The sequence below is a fragment of the Anser brachyrhynchus genome, assembly GCF_964034855.1.
Source record: "Anser brachyrhynchus genome assembly, chromosome: W".
Taxonomy (NCBI): Eukaryota; Metazoa; Chordata; class Aves; order Anseriformes; family Anatidae; genus Anser; species Anser brachyrhynchus.
In genome coordinates this window covers 23,912,041-23,923,011 of record NC_137704.1, presented here as the reverse complement: position 1 = coordinate 23,923,011, position 10,971 = coordinate 23,912,041, and the positions used below count along the sequence as shown (strand labels likewise).

General features: G+C 49.2%; 1 long non-coding RNA gene across 1 annotated transcript; it reads right to left on the bottom strand.

Annotated features, from left to right (window-relative positions):
• Positions 1-1,702: 1,702 nt before the first annotated feature.
• On the bottom strand, positions 1,703-8,918 carry LOC308184918. The gene is made up of 2 exons (XR_013943037.1): positions 7,246-8,918; positions 1,703-2,111 (listed from the first exon to the last, which is right to left on the bottom strand). It is a non-coding gene; the product is annotated as an uncharacterized lncRNA (long non-coding RNA).
• Between the last annotated feature and the right edge of the window lie 2,053 nt (positions 8,919-10,971).

Below are 10,971 nucleotides of genomic sequence, written 5' to 3'. Positions count from 1 at the left end.
ATGCACTGCCTCTAAACGGCTTTTTTAGAATCGCAATTACTCAATTAAGAATACATGGTCCAAAAGTTAGCCCCAACACTAATAACAACAAAGGTCCTGCTATTGTCGACAGTAAAGTTGTAAGCCAGGGTGAATAATTAAACCAAGATTCGTACCAATTCTGCCTAGCTTCATTTTCTCACTTTCTTTTTTCTAATCCTTCTCTGAGCTTCATCATTGTATCCCTCACTACTCCAGTGTGGTCTGAATATACACAGCATTCTTCTTTCAAGGCGGCACGTAATCCACCATGTTGTAAAAACATCAGATCTAATCCTCTACGATTTTGCAAAACAACTTCCGATAGTGACCGTACCGATTTTTCCAGGGCAGTAATTGACTGTTCAACTCGAGTTAAGTCTTCATCTACAGCCACACGTAGGGAGGTGAACTCCTGGCTTTGTCTGACCAGAGAGGCAACTCTCTCAGTGCCCACCCCGGTGCCTTCCAGAATTATCAACGTTACCAATGTTATAGCCATGATTGGTTCTCTGCTACTGTGTGTCGTGTATATACGTACTCTTCAGAATGGTATAGAATTCTTGGTATAATTATCACCTGTATACAGAAATCTTGAGATACATTAAAGAGTTCAAGTGATAAACAAGGGGTAACACCTATCGATGAGCAGACCCATCTAGCGTTGTTTGCGGGTATTAACCACCTTTGTCTACTTCCTGGTGTAACCTTCTCCGTAATACCGCATAGATGGAGCTTCTCACTAGGGATTGTACCTACACACCTGCCATTCCCAGTTACTTCCGTCAATGTTATTCCTACATCCCTTCCCCAATTGCATTGTGGAGGGTTGGGGTTACTTGAATGGGTGGCCTCTCCCAGATCCCCAATGGCATCGTAATATGGAGGCCTTATATCAAGACATAACCAGCAAGGTCTAGGTATGTTTGGATTTGTTTGATTCAATAAGTAATAACTAGCATCCATGATTCTCCACATGTTATTCTCAGTCATCCCTTCACTTTTAATTTCATATTTTTGACCCACTGATTTATTAATGACCTTTAGTGGTTTTGGGCTATTAGAAGTTTGTATTCCAAAAGCTTGTGTAGGTTGAATTCTTAAAACACTCCCTGACAGTTCTTGGTTTGGTCCCACCCGTTGGGGGTTCTTATATATTATCCCTCCCCTATCAGCTCCAGATTCATGAAACCTGATTCCCCAACGTTGTCCTAGGGTCCATCTTTGATCCCCCGGTTGGGTTACATTGATGTATATGAATTTGCAATCTGACCTGGAGTACTGTGGACCCCCACCAGAGAGGGTGGTGTAATGCTGTAGTTCGCCCTTATGGCTACATCCTGGTGGCCCGTGCCCCGCCTTCAAATATTTATCTGCTCCAGCTCCGGGATTCCAGTCTGTGGCGATAGTCTCACAATCCCAATAAGCACAAAAGTATTCATGTGGATAATTACAGTACGGTCTTCCTGGGTTAGAACTTGGGCACATATAGAAGCTCAATTGACCAGAACGCGTTTGCTATGTTTTTGCCCCATGTCACAAGGTCACACAGTAAGACCCTAAAGCTAGGGCCCCCAGCGGTGGTTATTTGCTGCACAACATGGTGATCTTCCCATCTAATTAGGCTCCAAATAAAAGGTCTATGAGGGTGCGCAGACCCAGGAACAGTGAAAACAATTGCACCTATTACTATGTATCGCAAAAAGTGGCTAGGGCTCATTTTCTGGAGTTTTTTTTTTTTTATTTTTTTACCTGGCCACACAGTTCCCCACTGTTTCACTCTCTGCCTAGCTTGTCAGTTCGGTTGCAGCGAACTACAAGGTGCAGGTTCTTCTCGGCAGCAGTAGTGTTCTTCAGGGGAGTTTCTCGGGTAGCCGCGACCTCTCGACCTGTCACCGATCACACAGAGTCCCCCTCCTCCCCCTTTTTACGATACATAGACAGTGACAGTATATATTATACTTATCGAGTTCATTTCAACGTGAGCTTTAAGTCATCAGGGCCTGCGACCGCTTCCCATTCGCTTGTCTGGATTGGTCCTCTCATGCGACTGGCATGTGTCCACCCCTTCTCAGCCATCCGGATAGCTGTCTCTGTGATAAGTAAAACAACATAGGGGCCTTCCCACTGTGGTGTTAAAGATGTTTCCTTCCATGTCTTAATTAGAACCCTATCTCCAGGTTGTATCCTATGGATTGCTATATCTAACGGGGGACGCTGTGCCACCAAGCCTTTTGCTTGTAACTCCCTCCGTCGGTTTATAAGCTGTATTAAATAAGGTGTTAATTGGATATCCTGTACCTGGGGGTGATCAGATGGCATCTCTAAATCATAAGGCATACCATACAGCATTTCAAAAGGTGAAATTCCAACATCGGCTCGGGGCTGTGTTCGGATATTCAATAGTGCAAGCGGTAAACATTTCACCCAGGAGGTCTTTGTCTCCATCATAAGCTTTGTTAGTTGTTTTTTAATTTCACCATTCATTTGTTCCACCTTTCCAGAGCTTTGAGGGTGCCACGGAGTATGATATTCCCAATTTGTCCCCAAAGCTTTCATAGTCTCTCGGGACACTTTCGACACAAAGTGCGGACCTTGGTCAGAATCAATTGTTTCTATAATCCCGAATCTCGGGATAATGTTTTCTAATAGTACTTTCACCACGGCATGGGCCGTTGTCCTCGTCGTTGGGAAAGCTTCGACAAAATGCGTGAGATGATCTACAATCACTAATAAGTATTTGTACCTTCCTACTTTTGGAAGCTCTGTGAAATCCAGCTGGATTTTAGCAAAAGGCCGGTGCGCCAGTTCCCGACCTCCTAACACTCTTTTTCTCATTTGTCGGGTGTTCACTCTCCTACAGACAAGGCAATCATTCACAACTCGTTTTGCTACATTGTATATTCCAATACACGTATACCTCGTAGCAAATTGATCCACTAGTGCTTGAGCTCCCCAATGAGTGTTTTCATGAAACCTCCATAGCAGTCTTAAAGCTGCAGACTTAGGGAGCATTTCCCGTCCATTGGGCAATACCCATTTACCCTCATCTGTCTCTTTTATACCCATTTGAGCCATTTTATCCTTTTCTGGCTGCGTAAAGCAGAGCAATGTATATATGGGCCCGTGTAAGTAGCAATGCGAATTTTTCCCTTCCTCCTCTTCCCGGAATGAGCAACTACATTGTATGGCATCAAAGCCGAAATCCTTCCAACAGGCATAACATGGAAATTCCTTTAAGTCTTTTCCACAGTCTGGGCATTCTTTCCTCGTTCTTATAATTCTTATACTCATTAATGCTGCCCTCTTTGCCTCCTGATCCGCCAGGTTATTACCTGAGGGGTGAGGCCCTTTTGATGCCTTTTTATATGCACTACAGCAATTTCTTTAGGTTCCCTAATAGCTTGTAAAACCTGGGCAATCAATTCCTGATGTATTATACCCTTTCCTTGTGAATTGATGAGCCCCCTTTCTTCCCATATTTTACCAAATGTATGTATTACCCCATAAGCATATTTTGAATCTGTATATATTGTACCACTTTTATTCTTCAACAGTTTTAGGGCCCGCAATATGGCATATAGCTCGCAAGCTTGGGCCGACCAGCTAGGGCTCAGAGGTCCAGATTCTACTATCGCAAATGTTTTCCCATTTACCAGCGCATATCCTGATTTTCGTTTTCCTTCAACTATTCTTGAGGAACCATCCACATATATCTGTTCACCGACGGGTAATTCCACCTCCTCTAGATCAGGTCTCAACTTTGTTTGCTCTTCTATGTTTCGGAGGCAATTATGTCCTAAGGACTCATTTGGTTCCCCATAAAGAAATTGAGCAGGGTTCTGTAGGGAGGTTGTTTCTAATGTTAATTTTGGAGAGGAAATCAAAATTCCTTCGTATTTTAATAATCTGGCATCGGTAATCCATTTCTCTGCCTTTTGTTGCAATACCCCGCGTATATTGTGTGGAGATATTACTTTGATTTCCCCCCCAAAAGTGATCTTTTGTGCTTCTTCCACTAACAAGGCAGCAGCCACCACTACCTGCAAGCAATTTGGCCAACCCCGGCTAACCGGATCCAATAATTTAGACAAATAGGCCACAGGTTTTTTACTCCCTGCCCATTCTTGGGCCAGCACTCCGTATGCCGTGCCTTCTGCGCTGTTCACAAACAGAAAAAAAACGGCCTCCTCGGATCTGGCAAGCTTAACACTGGGGGGCGTGCTAGTTTCTCTTTTAACTTGTTCAGCCGTTCCTCATCTTCCCTAGTCCATTTCAGCAACCCGTCCCTAGTGAGTTTTTCATAGAGAAATTTTACCTTTCCACTATAATCCTCTATCCATTGTCTGCAATAGCCTATTAATCCCAGCAATTGCCGTACCTGCCTTTTAGTTCGCGGGGACGTTAAAGCCAATATTCCACTGATTCTGTCTGGATCTAACTTCTTAGTTCCCTTACTTAACTGGTGCCCCAGGTATTTTACCTCTTGCTCCACAAATTGTAATTTTGATTTTGTAACTTTTAATCCCTGTAGGCTGAGAAAATTTAACAGCCGTATACTTGCTTGTCTAACAGCAGTTTCATCCTTTCCTGCTAGTAATAAATCATCTACGTATTGTACTAAGGTTACTCCTGGTACCCTGTCATAACCCTGCAGAATTCGTTCTAATGCTTGTCCAAATAAATTGGGGGATTCGGTGAACCCCTGGGGAAGCACTGTCCACCGCAATTGTTGTTTTCGGTGGGTATCCGGATCTTCCCATTCGAAAGCGAAATAATCCCTGCTCTTTTCTTCCAGGGGACATGCCCAGAATGCATCCTTCAAATCTATCACGCTATACCATCAATCTTCCGGGTGTAAATGACTTAGCAGGGTATGGGGGTTAGCTACCACTGGAAATCTAGTTACTGTTCTTTTATTAATTTCCCTTAAATCGTGAACCAACCGATATTTACCATCTTTTTTCTTTACTGGCAAAATTGGGGTGTTAAAGGGGGACATACAGGGTTCTAATAACCCTTGTTGTAGCAATCGTTCGATCTCAGGCTTTAACCCTCGTCTGCCTTCCTCAGACAGGGGGTATTGTTTAATTCGTATTGGCACACTTGCGTTGGTTATAGTCACCTTAAAAGGTGCAATATCCAATTTTCCCACACTGTCAGGAGTATACCAAACTTCTGGATTTATATCTTGCTCATCCTCTACTCTCAGAGGACACAATTTAACTTTCAATTCCTTATCTACCACTTCCAGACTTATACCTAATTCTATTATTAAGTCCCTACCCAATAAATTATAATGTGCCTCAGGTACCAAAAGTAAAGACCCTAATCCCCAGTTTTGAATTAGATTCAATCAGCACTTCTTTTATAACGGGGACCCCAAACGGTTCCCCTTTGGCCCCAATCACCTGTACCTTCTCCATTGATATTTTGCACCCCCGAGGCAGAACTTGGACCGTAGATCTCTCAGCGCCTGTATCTATGAGAAACTCCACCTCCTCTCACTGGGGACCTAATTTTAATTTTATCAATGGCTCAGTCTTATTCCGGGTCCCCAGCAAATAGAGCCCCTGACACCCCTAATCTTCCTTAAACATCCTCTCATCTTTCATCCTCCGTCAGCATTCCCTTTTCATGTGACCCTTTTTATTACAATAAAAACAAGTCACATCCCTCGGCCTGCGGTCAACTGGTCTGTCGTCTCCCACCGGCCTCCAATAACCCACTCCAGACCCCTTTTTACACTCAATTCTCCTCTGTCCTTCCCTGACTGCCGCCACCATCATTCGCACCTGTTTTTTCTCCTTCTCATTCTCTCTCCTGACAAACACTTTCTGTGCTTCTCTTAACAACTCGTCCAAACCCCGATCCTGCCAATCTTCTATCTTCTCTAATTTCTTCCTAATATCCAGCCAGGATTTTGCTACGAATTGAGTTTTCACAGGGCCTCTCCCACAGGAGTCCCCGGGTCCACCCCTGAATATAGCTGCAGGCTCTTACGCAGCCTCTCTAGCCATTCCGTCGGGGTTTCATCCTTTTTTTGTTGTTCACTAAAGGCCTTATTGATGTTGTGACCTCTCGGGACTGATTCCCTAATTCTTTGTATAATACTGGTTCTTAAATCTTGCATATGACCACGATGTACAGGGTCCTGATTATTCCAATTAGGTCTCTGCAGTGGCCATTTAACATCTGCAGCTGGACCTTGCTGATGCTGTTGATCCCAGATTCGCATCCCCGCTCTCTTAATCATTCCCCTCTCTTCCGAGGTAAATAAAATCCCCAATATAGATTGTATCTCCTCCCAAGTGTACACATTGGGTCCTAGGAACTGATCCACTCGCTCTGCTACTCTGAGGGGGTCTTCCAACAAACTTCCCATCTCTTTCTTAAAATCGCGGACATCCCCAGAATTAATGGGGACCGCCACATACCCCATTTCGCGTTGCGGGCCTCCCATAGATATTTCTCTCAATGGATACATCCCCTAAACGCTCTCAGGTTTCTGAGATTTCTGTCTCCGTTTTCTAATTCGGCTCCTAGTTACCGGCCCCTGATCAACGTCACTGTCCGACTCCCCTGAAGACTGTGAGTTAGAAGGCCCTGGGGGGGCCGTGGGCAGGATATAGGGAGGTGGTGATACCGGGACCTCCAATTCCCGATTCATTTTCTTACGTTTCTCCTCCCCTCCTTTTTCTTTTAACAGATACAAATTAACTCGATTCCCCTAGCCCAGCCAGAAGCTCGCATATTCGCTCTCTTCTAAACAAAAAGGTTCCTTTGCATTCACATAAACATTCAAGGCTTGACACACCCCGTCGTCAGACGACCCAGACACGGGCCAATAAAGACAGTCGCCTCGAATTTGCTGACCTCCCCAAATTTCAATACAATAATGAATCACTTTTACTTTGTCCTTTCCCCGCCTAGAAGGGGAATCACTCCAATTCTTAATCATTAACCCCAGCGGGCTATCTGGGGGAATAGGGGGCAACCTAACCCCACCCATGGGACCAGAAGGCTTACTCTTCTTCTGTCCCATCTTCCGGAGCGCCTTCACACACACACACAGCCGCTTCCCCCGGTCGTGGCCCAGTCCCTCGCGGGATGTGGGAACCGCACTACTGAGGGGTCCGCACTCACTTCGTCCTCAATTGGACATCTCACACAGACGCGCTCCAGGAACACCAACCCCAACCAAACGGAACACCGGCCTATACTTACCCACCCCGTGGGTCTTCGTTCAGCCTTCGTGCACAAAGATTACCTAGGGGTTTGCCGGCTTTATTTGCTTGCTGCCCGAAATTTAGGGTTCGTCGGTAGAGGGCCTGAACGGGAATAGTCCCGGCGAAGGCCGCCGAAATCGGCGGGGCGCCCCCTTCGATAGGCTTCCCGATCGACGTACCTCTATCCGAGTCACGGCACCAAATTTGTTATAAATTACTCTTTTAGCCAGAAAGAATTAGTTTATTGAGTAAGCGATCAGCAAGCAAAACAGCGCTGGGCGGCCGGGGAGTCCATGCTCCTCCAAACGGCGCGCCCTCCCCCTTTCACAGTCCCCTTTTATCACTGAGGTCTTCCGGGGTTACGTAACCCCCTTCCTGGTACTGCGGCTTCGTCGATTGTTGCTAGGGGGTCGTCTCTGTCCCTCTGGTGGTCGCGCGGATGAAGGCAGTAGACTTCCTCTGCTTGGTATGTGGTGTTTTCCCCTCCTTAACTGGTCATGTTGGTTTGTCTTAAGATAGGACAGTGGGTTATCAGTTTTGCAATTATATTGTTTACACAAAGTTCTCTCAATCTTCTGTCCGAGACAGCAACAGGCAGGGAGCCTCAAGGTCCTTACAGCCACCTGGCGACTCCCTTTGTTCCTTCTTAATATAGCCATGGGAAATAATGAACAATCATGCTTCATACATCACACTCCCCACCCTCTGCAGGGGCACAGGAGCCTGGTGGAGAGGTCTGGGGGCAGTGGGCAAACCCCCAGCTGTGCTGTGCCCCCCTGCAGGGGACACCCAGCCGGCAACTGCGCTCCCTGCGGGATCCAGCTGCCCATCCTGCCACACCATGGCTGATTTTATAGGTGAGTCACACGTTTCCATCTCCCAGAGGGGGATGAAAATGCCGTGACAGCAGAGTCCCTTTCCCTGCAGCAGACACAGCTCCTGCCTAGCTCCCCATTTCTCCTTCTCGTCTCCCTCCTCAGCACCCACATCCGGACCCTGATGCCTGCGCGGGACCCTCCCACACCACCTGCACCCCCGCTCCCAGGCACCCCATCCCAGGACCATCACCCTCCCTGGCACCAGGACCCCAGGGTGACCCACCCATGGGTGTTGCGACGCACGGCCAGCCCGCTCCATGCACCAGGCAAAGTGCCAGCGGCAGCAAAAAAAAGCCACTTATCAGGGTCAGGGGCCTGCTTGGGATCGCGAGCCCTAGAGAGCTTCCCACGCGATGCCAATGGCAGCTGCTCCCAGCCACCCACGGGTGCTCACCTCTCCACCCACGGGTGCTCACCACATCCCACGCCCCACGTGCAAATCCCCGCCGGGGGATACAACGGCGAAGCTGGGACGCGGGGAGCCAGAGCCGCGCGCTCACTGCTGGAGGATGCAGGAGACAGCGAGATGCTGGGAGCGGATGTCTGTGTCTAGAGCACACACACACACACTCACGCTCACGCTCACTCACACACATGGAGGAAGCAGGGAGCTTGTGACTGGGGCTGAGCAGATGCAGCCTGGTTTGCTGTCCCTGTACCAATTGCTGCCTGAGCTGTGTTAAACAGCTCTCTGAGAGATGAAGCATTTTTTTTTTAACCGGGCTGATGTTGGCTGGGAGATACCAATAAAAGCTTTCCCTGCATCTCCTCTGGCTCCGAGGCTGAGCTGGCTTTCTTAGAGACAACCTCAAGGACTATGGAGCTGGGGTTGCATGGGTGTGGAGGAGCAGAGGGCTCCCCTGCCCGCAGTCGGGGTCTTCCCTGCACCAAGCCCCAGCCACAATCTGCCTGTGGCCACTTTAACCCGTTGCCTGCTGCTCACCCTGTGGAGCGGGGATGTGCTGGCTCCCAGCTCCATCCAGCCCCGTGTGCCCGGCGCAATGCAGCGTGAGGGGTTTTGGCTCTCCTGGTCCCCAGGACTGGGTGGGTGCATGCTGCAGGGCTGCAGCAGGGCTGGGGGCTCATGGAGATGGTGGGGAAGGAGCGAGGACACTGGGCTGGTAAGGAAGGTGCAGCCCCAAAGCACCGCTTCTGAGAGTGGGATATTTGCTCCATGTGCACCCCCCATGGTCGCTCAGCCCCCAGTGCCCTCCTGGGACGGGTGCCGCTGTCTGGGGGTCTGCTGTCCTGTTCTAGAGGTGCCCGCTGTACCTGGGGGTGATTTAGGGTGCCAGGGTCTCGGAGCCCTCCGGGGAGCAGCTTCCAGCAGTGCTCTGGGTGTCCCTGCTTGAGCTGGGGGTTGGACCAGCTGACCTCCAGGGGTGTCTTCCCACCTCAACCATTCTGTGAGTTTGTGCATATGCGGGGGGGGGCCTCTGGAGACCCCCCCCCCCCACACACACACACACACTTCTTCCATTCTGGTCTTGTCTGGGCCACCGTCTGGGCTGGGCTGACTCCTAGCAGCCATGGAGCTGGTGGCCCTGCAGCTCCTAGCCATATGCCAGCCCCGTGGGAGCTGACAGTGGTCCCACTTCTGCTGCACCAGCTGCAGTTTTCCACAGCGCCTCCGTAAAGACCTTTTGCATCCTCCCACACCCGACCAGGAGTGAGCTGAGACAGGCTGCAGCTTGTGGCATCCATGGCAGCACCCGGCTGCTGCACCGGCACCTGAGCTGCATCATGGCTGCCTACCACAGCGGCTGCAGATGTGCAAAGCTGTGCTCCAGACGGGATTCATCCTGCCTGCTGCTTGTGCTGTCAGGTCCTGTTGTGCCTCACTCCATCAGCTGCAGAGCTTCATGGAGAGTCCTGTGGCCCTACCCTGGCCCTGGGTGCCTCCCTTTGATGAACCCCTCCTGAGGATGCTTGCCTTTAGGGTGACCAAAAGCACCTTGGTGACCAAAAAGAGCTTTTTTTAGGGTGACCAAAAGCACCTTAGGGTCACCAAAGCACCTTGTGTTACTTGGTGAGCAGAGTGGAAGGGTGCTGGGATGCACATGATGCGGAGAGGGACAGAGAAAGTGTAGGCAAACCGTAAATGGGGCCAGAGGAAAACATCTCTGCAGCCAAGCCCTGGCCCCAGAGGACTGGGGAAGGGGGAGGCGGTGCAAGACTGTGCTGGGAGGTTGCAAGAGCATTAAGTGCCTCTGCGGGGAGAGCCCTGGATGAGAGCAATGATTGGATCAGGCCCTTGGATGACAGCAATGATTCCCGGAAAAGCAAAGGCGAGGAGGAGCCCTGCTCAAGCTGCCGGGTGTGATGTATAAGAAATGTTTGTTCATTGTTTTTCATGGCTATATTAAGAAGGGAACAAAAGGAGCTGCTCAAGTGGTGGTACAAAACTTGAGACATCCTGCCTGTTGATGTCTCGGATATACGGTTGAGAGAACTTTGTGTAAACAGTACAATTGCCAACCCAATAACCCACTGCCCTATCTTAAGAAAAACTAACATGACCAAATAAGGAGGAGAAACGCTGCAAATTAAGCAGAGGAAGACTACTGCCTTCATCCGCGCGACCACCAGAGGGACAGAGACGACCCCCTAGCAACAATCGATGCAGCCGCAGTACTAGAAAGGGGCCATGTAACCCCGGAAGAACCTGATGATAAAAGGGGACTGCGAAAGGGGGAGGGCGCGCCGTTTGGAGGAGCATGGACTCCCCGGCCGCCCAGTGCTGTTTTGCTTGCTGATCGCTTACTCAATAAACTAATTCTTTCTGGCTAAAAGAGTAATTTATAACACCGGGGAGGTCCTGCCACCCCCTGCCTCAGTGCCAGCAT